Source organism: Canis lupus, chromosome 29 (genome assembly GCF_048164855.1).
Source record: "Canis lupus baileyi chromosome 29, mCanLup2.hap1, whole genome shotgun sequence".
Classification (NCBI taxonomy): domain Eukaryota; kingdom Metazoa; phylum Chordata; class Mammalia; order Carnivora; family Canidae; genus Canis; species Canis lupus.
In genome coordinates, this window is record NC_132866.1 from 23,201,692 (window position 1) to 23,212,500 (window position 10,809).

General features: G+C 37.0%; 1 non-coding gene across 1 annotated transcript; it reads left to right on the forward strand.

The window, feature by feature from the left end:
* The first annotated feature begins 9,656 nt into the window (after positions 1–9,656).
* Positions 9,657–9,762, forward strand: LOC140621261 (U6 spliceosomal RNA). The gene has a single exon (XR_012020988.1). It is a non-coding gene; the product is annotated as a U6 spliceosomal RNA (small nuclear RNA).
* Positions 9,763–10,809: the final 1,047 nt, after the last annotated feature.

A 10,809-nucleotide genomic window follows, 5' to 3' on the forward strand; every position in this document is an offset into this window, starting at 1 on the left:
TACATTCTAGCATTAGGGCTCTGTACTAGAGAAGAGGAAATTATTCCCCCAAATTGTTTCATGGCTCATTCTCTTGCTGTTTCTGTCTGTTCAAAAGTGAGACCCTGACACCTTTACTTAAAACTGTAACACCTCATGCCCATCCCACCTCAGAGCTCTCCCCTGGTTATCCATCACTTATTTTCACACAAATAAGAATAAAATGCACCTATATGATATATTTATTATCTTTTCCATTTGCATACAAATTTTAGGATTATTTGTTCCAACTCTGTGAAATAAATTGATGGAATTATGATACAGATTGCACTGAATGTGTAGATTGCTTTGGGTAGCTTGGACATTATAACAATAATTTTTTTTCCAATCCATGAGCATGCAACTTTTTTTTCCATTTCTTTCATGAGCATCCTACAGTTTTCTGAGTACAGATCCTTTGCCTCTTCAGTTAGGTTTATCCCTAGGTATCTTGTAGTTTGAGGTGCAATTGTAAATGGAATTAACTCCTAAATTTTCTTTCTTCCGTCTCATTGTTAATGTATAGGAATACAATTGATTTCTGTGCATTGATTTTATATGCTGCCAATGTGCTGAAATCCTGTATGAGTTCTAGCAATTATGGGGTGGTGTCTTTTGAGTTTTCTATATAGAGTACCACATCACTTAGAAAGAGTTGCAGTTTGACTTCTTCTTTGCCGATTAGAGTATCTTTTATTTCTCTTTGTTGCCTGATTGCTGAGGCTAGGACTTCTTGTCCTATGGATAAAAGACTGGAAAAAAAAAAAAAAAAGACTGAAATATGAGACAGGAATCCATCAAAATCCTAAAGGAGAACACTGGTAGCAACTTTTGTGACCTTGGCTGCAGCAACTTCCTGCTAGACGTCTCCAAAGGAAAGGGAAACAAAGACAAAAATGAACTATTGGGACTTCATTAAAATAAAAAGCTTTTGCACAGCAAAGGAAAACAGTTGACAAAACCAAAGGACAACTGACGGAATGGGAGAAGATATTTGCAAATGTCTTATCAGATAAAGGGCTGGTATCCAAAATCTATAAAGAATTTATCAGACTCAACACCCAAAGAATAATCCAATCAAGAAATGAACAGCCGTTTCTCCAAAGAAGACATACAAAAGGCCAAAAGACACATGAAATAAATGCTCAAGATCACTCAGCATCAGAGAAATACAAATCAAGACCACAAAAAGATACCACCACAGAGGTCAGTGAGGATGCGGAGAAAGGGGAACCCTCTTACGCTGTTGGTGGCAATGTAAACTGGAGCAGCCACTCTGGAAAACACTATAGGGGATTCTTCAAAAAGTTGAAAATAGAGCTCTCCTATGACCTAGCAATTGTATTATTGGGTATTTACCCCAAAGATACAAATGTAGTGATCCAAAGGGGCCCCTGGACCCCAAGGTTTATAGCAACGGTGTCCATAGTAGCCAAACTATGGAGAGAGCCCAAATGTGCATCAACAGATGTATGGATAAAGAAGATGTATATATTCACAGTGGAATACTACTCAGCCATCAAAAATGAAATTTTGCCATTTGCAATGACATAGATGGAACTAGAGGATATTATGGTAAGCAAAATAAGTCAATCAGAGAAAGGCAATTATCATCTGATCTCACTCACATGTGGAATTTAAGAAACAAAACAGAAGATCATAGGGGAAGAGAGGAAAAAATAAAACAAGACAAAATCAGAGAGGGAGACAAACCATAAGAGATTCTTAACCATAGGAAATAAACTGAGGGTCCTGGAGGAGAGGAGGGTGAGGGGATCGGGTAACTGAGTGATGGACATTAAGGAAGGCATGTGATGCAATGAACACTGGTGTTATACAAAACTGATGAATCACTGACCTCTACCTCTGAAACCAGTAATTCATCATATTAATTTAAATTTAAAAAACATTTTTAAAAAAACTCTACATAGGCAAGAATATGTCCATTTTACCTCCCGCTGTATGCCAAGTGTTTAGAAGAGTACCTGACATAGGAAGCTAGCAAATGGTTTTTTGAATGAACAAACCAGTATAGGCTTATTTACTACTTATCCCTGATGGTTATTCTTGGATCCCATGGACCCTCATGGTGTTCTAGCAGTATCTGTTTGCATTTCGGCATAGCACGTGTCTCTGCCATGCTTGGATCACTCACATCAGTTCCAAGATTGACTTTGTTGGATTTCCAAGTAGGACAAGAATAGCTTATTTCAGTGAATGGAGGCTCTGAGAACATTCTTTATTAAAAGGACCTATTTTTCTGTACCCTTGGGAATCTCCCTTCTTCCCTGATGCCTTGTAGGCTGATAAGAAATCCCCTGTGCTGCCTTATTATTCAAGTCTTACGTTATATTTAGGATACTTTGAAATTTTAATTATGAAATCTCTTTGAATTTAGTCCTTGGTAATTAATAGCTGTGATTAGAAAGGTTTTCCATTTTCATTTATGTTCTTTAAATCAAGCCAAACATATCGGCAGACTTTTGGCAGAAACAAAGGAAGTGATATTTGGTGTGATTTGCAGCTATCCCAAGTAATTTCCATCTTTTCTCTAGGTCTTCTCCAGAGGGGAAGCATCATTTAACTTGTCATCTCAGAACCTACTCACTGCCAGCATATCAATACTCTGGCCTCATCAGAATTATGGTCGTTTCTATGTGTACAGACAAGTGAGTAAAAAGATGAGAAATTTTGAGTAATACCCACTAAATTTTTCTATGTGGGATTTCATTGATATCCTACCATGTATTTTCTCTCAGCATGTACTAAGCCAGAGGACCATGCTCTTATTTGGGACATAAACATCCATATTTATATAATCTTATGAAAAAAAAAAGAAACAGATATCTTGGTGATTCTAAGTATTTTTTTTAAAGTTTTATTTATTTATTCATGAGACACACACACACACAGAAGCAGAGACACAGGCAGAGGGAGAAGCAGGCTCTTTGCAGGAGCCTGATGTGGGACTCCATACCGGATCCTGGGATCATGACCTGAGCTGAAGGCAGCTGCCCAACCAGTGAGCCACCCAGGTGTCCCTGATTCTAAGTATTTTATGTGTTAAACTTCCTTTCATATAATCTGTATGGAAATTCAGTGAAGCCACAAAGTTGATAATCAATGAACAGAATGAAATCCTGAGTACTTATCATGTCCCTGACAAAGTACTAAGGAATGCAGAGAAAACGATGTCCCTCCACTGATATTGCTAGACAAATAAGCAAAATGTGTCAAATAACAAGATACCAAAAAATAAGAAATCATGGGCATTAGCCAAATTTTATCTATTTTTTAGACCTCATGGAAAATACAAGTTCTAGATTTTTGAAAATTCAGAGTAATTATGGTATTATTAAAGTAATATATATAAACTGTAAAGTAAGAAACAGTTAAAAATGAAAAAAGTTCACAAATTTAAAAATGAATAAAAATTGTTATTAGAACACCTCTTAGAAATATTCTGTTCAACATTTTGGTGGATATCATTTCGGTATATTGTATCTCATGGCACTTTTTGTTTTTCTATGCTTGTTGAATGATTTTAGGAGTCAACAACAATAAAGTCTAAAATAGTCATTAAAAATCTCTGAAAAGGTGACCAAGATTTGGCACATTTATCATGCTTACACTCTTTGAAGGTCAATTCATGATTACAAGGTGCTTCCTTGGGAGATTTTAGAGAATGAAACATGTTTTAATGACTACAGAGTTGATGACAACAACATCTTTGGCATTAGTGAGAATTTGCTGAGGAGATGGCTACACTCATGAGAAATACATACAGTTGAGTATATAGGGTATGTGTCTGGTACTGTGATCAATAATAGATTGTAGCACTCAGTACAAGCCAAATATATGGTGTAGACCTTCAGGTTCACAGACTGGCAGCTCTAGGCATCTGCCTAGAAGCTTGTTAGAAATACAGAAATTCAACTCCTTCAAATTTGTTAAATAAGAAACTGCTTTTTTCCCTTAGATATGCCTAAGTGATTCCTCTGTACAGAAAGTTTGAAAGATACTTTCAAATGCACACCAAGAGTGCTCATTGGAGGGAATATTTGATGAAGCCAAGGAGGTTAGAAAAGCTTAGAAGACTTTTAGGTGAGGCAAGGAATTTCAACATTTATTATAAAGAAAACAAGCAATAACATTCTAACTCCAGCAAAATCAAAACAGGATCTGTAAGTGAACATACGTACTTTGTAAACAATCATAAAGATGAGCAATGGTAAGAGACCAATGAGCAAAGGTAAGATGAGCAATGGTTAAGAGACCATAATTCAATATATGAATGACAAACTAGAAATTGAGAACAGTTTATCCATTAGCACATTTTCCCCTTTCATTTGGAGGAAAGGTAGCCTAGAAAAATATTTTAAAGATGTCTCTGAAAACTATCAAAAATCATCCTTTGAAAAACACTAGCTTCTGTCAGGTTTGAAGAAGAAAGTTCTTGTCTGGCTTCTAAAAAATTATGAATTCTTTAATTATGTGCCAAATAAATCTTGTAATTTATATCAAAAGACAGTCAAAACATACAAAGCCAGGCTAGATAAATAAGGCTAATAGGACAGCTGAGAATATAATACTTAGGATTTATTGGAATGCAGGAAGAAGATATTGAAACTCTAGTTATTTTAGGTTTTAAATTTACATTATTGTTCCTCCTGCATAGTATACTAATTGTTGTAAAATTTTACGGTTGTTATAGTCTATAATAAACAATGCATTGAAAAGTACATGCTGAAAAGTGTTTTACTGATAAGTGTTTCCCTTCCACTAAGCTATGTATTTACTGATTTTAGTTTACTATCTTTATGTTTTCCCCAAAAAGTTTGCCAGTAGTTTAAAACTTGATTAAGTTTATGAAATAGTAATATAATGATTTTTTTCCCCTTTTTTTATTTAGGAGAAATGCTGTATCTCCTAGTTATGAGCAATTGCTTTTTTAGGAGGTTCTTTCAGCAATCGTCATTGATAAATTATACCAATAAACCTTGTGTTTAACCTTATCCAATCTCCTATGTAAGGACCAAAAATTACCATCTAACTAGAAGCAGCAACAGAGAAAAAGCACAAGTACTTCATAATGACTATATACACATATTGCTTTAGACCTAGTCGTCTCTAAATAAATGTTAAAGTTAGTAGTTTGATAACTATTTACCTCCCAGGCACAATGTAGAATTTAAATCTGTGTTTCTCAAAGAATGTTCCCTGCTTTCCTGCATCAGTATCCTAGTGTTTTGTGAAACACTAGGTGGGCACAAGAACACTCCTACTTGTTCAGAATAGAGGTGGAATTTGGGAATCATATTTTTCTAAAAGTGCCTCAGTGCTTCTAATGCATATCAAAAGCTTAAAAAAAATCAATGATTTCAAGAATCTTTACCTTGATATAGAAGATGATTTCCTTTTAGGACCAAAAGCATACCACAAAATTTTTGCAGTCTTTATCCCCTGATTTTCTATACCTTTCTAATGATAGTATTCTGGAAGGATGGACCATACGATAGTGATTATTGACATCTTGTTTTGGTAGTTTGTCACCCATCAAGATTTATTGTACAGTGGGGTAAATATTGACCTCAGCATTTACGTATCATTTACCCATTAACTGTATTCACTTTTTTGCCTCAGCAGGAGACAATGGATGTGTCTCTAACTGTGGCCACACTGATTTAACCATTTACCTGAAATATGTTAGAGGAATTAAAAACAATACTATTGATGAGAAGAGTAGAAAAATTGATTTTTATGGCAAGATAAATGTTTGACATTTAAAAAACATATCACATGTACTTGCATTTTATAAAAATAAAAAAGCTTTGATCATAAAACTCAGATGACTAAACAAAAACACAAGAAAATTTGAATATATAAAGTTTAGCTTCATGATGGAAGTATACCAATATTTATAAGAAAGGCCAATGAATCTTTATGGAATGGACAAATCCATTTTCAAAGAAAATGTCTGTTCCTCTTAGTAAATACAAGAGAGGTAGTCCTATAAGGGGAAAAGTAAAAATAAAGAAAGGAAAATAGTGTCAGCCATAGACACTGTGGGCTTCTGGCAGTCTCCCAAGGAACATGAAGAAAGTGACTCTTCATTTCAAATACATCTGAGTAGAACTCTAAGAAGTTTACTTTAAGGATTAATGTGATGTAACCCCTTGGAAGTTGGACAGGGCAAGTGGAATGGAAGGAGGTAGGGATTGGAATTGGATAATAGGACATCCCAAAAAAAAAAAAAAATAGGACATCCCCATATCTGTCTTGTACATTCTCAGACTTTCTTCAAACAAAACATAGCCATCCTTTCTGAAGAGACAGATGCTTCAGAGAGATGGTTTTTATGAGGGGTTTGGAACGTTTTTTGCAGGGGCAGGGGTGGTTACTGGTTTTGAGTTTTTTCCAACATTGATCCACTTTATTTCTTCTACATTAAAAATCAGCCAAGCGGCCTAGATAAACATCCTTTCGAAAAAGGATGCTTCTGAAACCTGGGGCATCATTCTCAAAAGCATACCGAGGAGAAATTCCATGATGGCATTTCTCTCTACTTTCTGCAATGAGATCCCAACCTGTATATGTGGCAGTGTCATCTGTCCTAATGGTTCTTAAGAGGCATTTGGGAAAGTTGACTGCACCTTTGGGTAGAGCTGCCATACAAGGAAGTGACCTACATGTGACATGACAGAAAGTCACTGTACTTGAGAAAAGGCGAGAGTTGCCATGTCCCCTGGAAGTTGCCCCAGTGGTACTGGGCTAACTTCTTTGTAAGCTGCTCCCAATAGTCAGTTTTTAAGAAGTGTATTCCTGGCTGTCAAGCCCCAGTGCCACCTAATTTACACAGATAAGGAGTTCTAATAAGATACTTTAGAAAGTCACTTATGCCATAAGGTATTCACATTATCTCAAGACATTTCTATTTGGCTAATAGGAAATGAAAGTGTAGATTAATGCCTTTCACATGCCATTAAAAAACTGAGAGGGAGAAGCCTCATTTTGGCCACCAGGGGCCTTCTGATGTCTGCTCACTGCTGTCTTACCTTATCACCTTCGGTGCTTTCAAAAGCTAAGGATGAGTTTTGTCTTCATAGAAAAGAGTTTAAACCAGAAAGTCCATGTGGCCTCCAAACTTTGGATTACTGCCATGGCACGTTGCATTTCACCTTTGATTTAAAGATCGAGAACATGTGGCTTCCTAAAAATGAAAAACTCGTTTGCTCAATTCCCAAAAGACTAATGCAAACAGCTGTTAAAGGAGAAATAAAAAGGCAGACACTAGAATTCCAAATAAGCCAAACTTAGTGAAACTGGGTCACTGATCACCTCTCTGTAACCCTGAGAAGTCAGGGTAGCAAATAGGTCTCCTTCTCCCTTTATCTGACCCCGAGCAGATATACAATTGCTGGGTATTGCCTTAAGTGTAAATCGTATGGAATGCAAACTTGGTGAAACTAATAAATAATAAAAAAAAATATGCCAAGGCAACAATGAGTGATTAAGAACCAGGCATGGTGCTGGGTGTCTTATATGTATGATTTCATCAAATCCTACCAAATTTGGAAGGTAAGAACTAGTATGTTATCTTATTTTAAAGATAAGGAAAATTGAGCACTTGGGTGGCTCAGTGTGTTAAGTGTCTACCTTCAGCTCAGGTCATGGTCCCGGGGTCCTGGGATTGAGACCCAAGTTGTGCTCCCTGCTCAGCGGGGTGCCTGGTCTCCCTCTGCCACTCCCTCCTGCTTGTGCTTTCTCTGTTTAAAATAAAATCTTTAAAAATATTAAAGATAAGTAAAATTAAGTTGCTAACTTAAGTCTCCATTATTAGTGAAAGAGGTGCTATTAGAGAAACAAATAGTCTGAGTCATTAGCCTACAGCTTTAGCTGCACTTTAAAAAAATAAAGGTGGGGCAGCCCCGGTGGCCCAGCGGTTTAGCGCCGCCTTCAGCCCAGGGCATGATCCTGGAGACCTGGGATCGAGTCCCATGTCGGGCTCCCTGCATGGAGCCTGCTTCTCCCTCTGCCTGTGTCTCTGCCTTTCTCTCTGTCATGAATAAATAAAATCTTTAAAAAAATAAATAAATAAATAAAGGTGATCAGCACTTAATTTCCTAAAGTGAATTTTTACACTGGACAAATGCGTCAACATTTACCTAAATAAAGGATTTCTCAAACAACATCAAGAGACATGACTATTTCGATATCAAAACCTTTGCAGCTCTAACAAGCCCTTTCTGTCAGCAGTTGGTGGTGACTCCAAAGAACAGCCCTGCTCAGCAAAGGTCAAGCACCTCTAGATGAAGGTTAAAAGTCTATTCAAGGACATTAAAATGTTCCTCCAAAGTTACATAGATCATGAAAAGGAGGAATGATGCCAGTCAGAAAAAGATAAATGGTAAGGTTATATCAGGGTGGAGTTACACTGCTTTCTTACAGGAGGGGCTGCTTTTCCTGTCTGTTAACTTGCAAGTCATAACCTGTGTTTTCTCTTCTTTGAGATAGTGTTTTAGTTGGTGAATTGAAAGCAAGCTTCACCATGTGAAAACTCACCCTTCTCTTCCAAGCTCCTCAATTAATGCCTACTCACTCCGTGGAGCCCTGTTTTTTTTTTTTTTTTGTTTTGTTTTTTGTTTTTTTTTGTTTGTTTGTTTGTTTTTTAGGGGAGCCCTGTTTTATGTACTCCAAAGGACTGGAGATTTGTAGGCCATCTGCCACAAGGGGAATAGAACTCCCACCCAGATCCATGTTCTTCATTTTCCCCTTACTGGAGCTCTGCTCCTTGGTACAGCCAGCCATACCAGCAAGGAAAAGAGTCCCTGACATTTCAGTTAAAGAGAAAGCCTTAGATGGTGAGGAGAAGCAGCCCATAAAGTTACCAGCTTAATTAAGCCATTACAGTTTTTAGGGGGTTTTAAATATAGGCAATTTGAATATATAATTGAGCCTGAGCACTGCCTCATCCTATGTTTTCCTTGGTCTGCTCAGAACCAGGTTGTGATGGAAAACAGCTGGAGTAACCTCCTGGGAGCATAGAGCCAGTTCCTCATTGTCACTGTGGTCTTCATGATTAATTTTTGTGGTGGTTTCTTCTCTTAGCGTGGCCCTGAAGTGGGGAGCTTGAACCTTTGAAATGCCAGGTCCAGAGGTCAACCCCACAGACAGTGCTGGGATGTTTGGCTATCCCCCAGTGTCTCAAGAAGAATATCCCACATGTTCTTCTATAGGCAAGCCTACAGAATGTGCTTGGGGGGAAGTGTTGTCTTCAGAAAAATAATTCTCCATTCCAGCCTTGAGGTTAGAGAGAGGGAGCTAAGATCATAGCTCAATGTTCTTTAAGTTTGACTAGCAGAGGATAAAGTCAATCTAAATCTCTCCTTGGGAGTAAGTGTGCATTTGGAGAAAGTGCAAGAGCACATTGCTTATGCTGTGACCCTAACTCAACACTTCCAAGATTAGACAATTTTACTAGTTTATAGCTGTTTATTCCAACAAGGTAAAATATTTCTTGTTCAGTAGCACATTAGTGCATAGGTTGGTATCTCAGATTAACTCTCATTACTGTTGTCTCCAATACACAGAGATAAACAAGTACATATGTACATCGAGATGTTAAAAGAAACTTTGCTATGCTCACTTGGGCGCATGTGTACTAAAATTAGAATGATACAGAGAAGATCAGCATGGCCCCTGCACAAGGATGACACAGAAATTCATGAAGTGATCAAGCATAAGGCCTAAAACTATAAAACTCCCAAAAAACATAGGCAGTAAGCTCCTTGACATTGATCTTAGCAACAACTTTTTGATTTCTCACCACAAGCAAAACCAACAAAAGAGAAACAAAACACATGGGACTAAGTCAAACTGAGAAGCTCCATAGCAAAGGAAACCAACACAATGAAGAGGCAACCCACCAAATGGTTTTATCTGCTAAGAAACTAATATTCAAAATGTATAAAGAACTCATACAGTTCAGTAGTAATAAGAACAGGCTGGTTAAAAAATGGGCAGAGGATCTGATTTGACATTTTTTTCTAAAGACATAGACAACAAGTACAAGCAAAGGTGCTCAACATCATTAATTATCAAGGAAATGCAAATCCAAACTACTAGATACCACCTCACATTTGTTAGAAAGGCTGTGAAGGAGAAGACAAGAAATAGGTGTTAGGGAGGATGTGGAGAAAAGAAAAATCTAGTGCATGGTATGGGAATGTACACTGGTATACCCATTATGGAAAATAGTATGGAGGTTCCTCAAAAAATTAAAGATGGAACTATTATGTGACATAGCAATTCTACTTTCTGTGATTGTATCTTTAAAAAAAAAGAAACAAGAAAACACTAATTGGAAATGTTCACTGCAGCATTATTACAATAGCCAAGTATGGAAACGACCCAAGTGTCCACCATGAATGAAGAATGTATACACATAGGCATGCACTTATATGTGATGGAATATTATTCTGCCATAAAAAGAAGGAAATTGTGCCATTTGCAGCAACATGGGTGGATCTGGAGGGTACTGTGCTAAGTGCAGATATCAGAAAAAAAAAATACCTTCTGGTCTCATATGTGAAACCTTACAAAAACAAACTCAGATACAAAGAACAGACTGGTGCTTGCCAGATGCAGGGAGTAGAGATGTGATAGGAATGGGAGAAAGTGGTCAAAAGGTACAAACTTCCATTTTTAAAATAAATGAGGATGTAATATGCATAGCATAGTGATTATGGCTAAGAGTATTATGTTGCATATTTAAAAGTTACTAAGAGAATA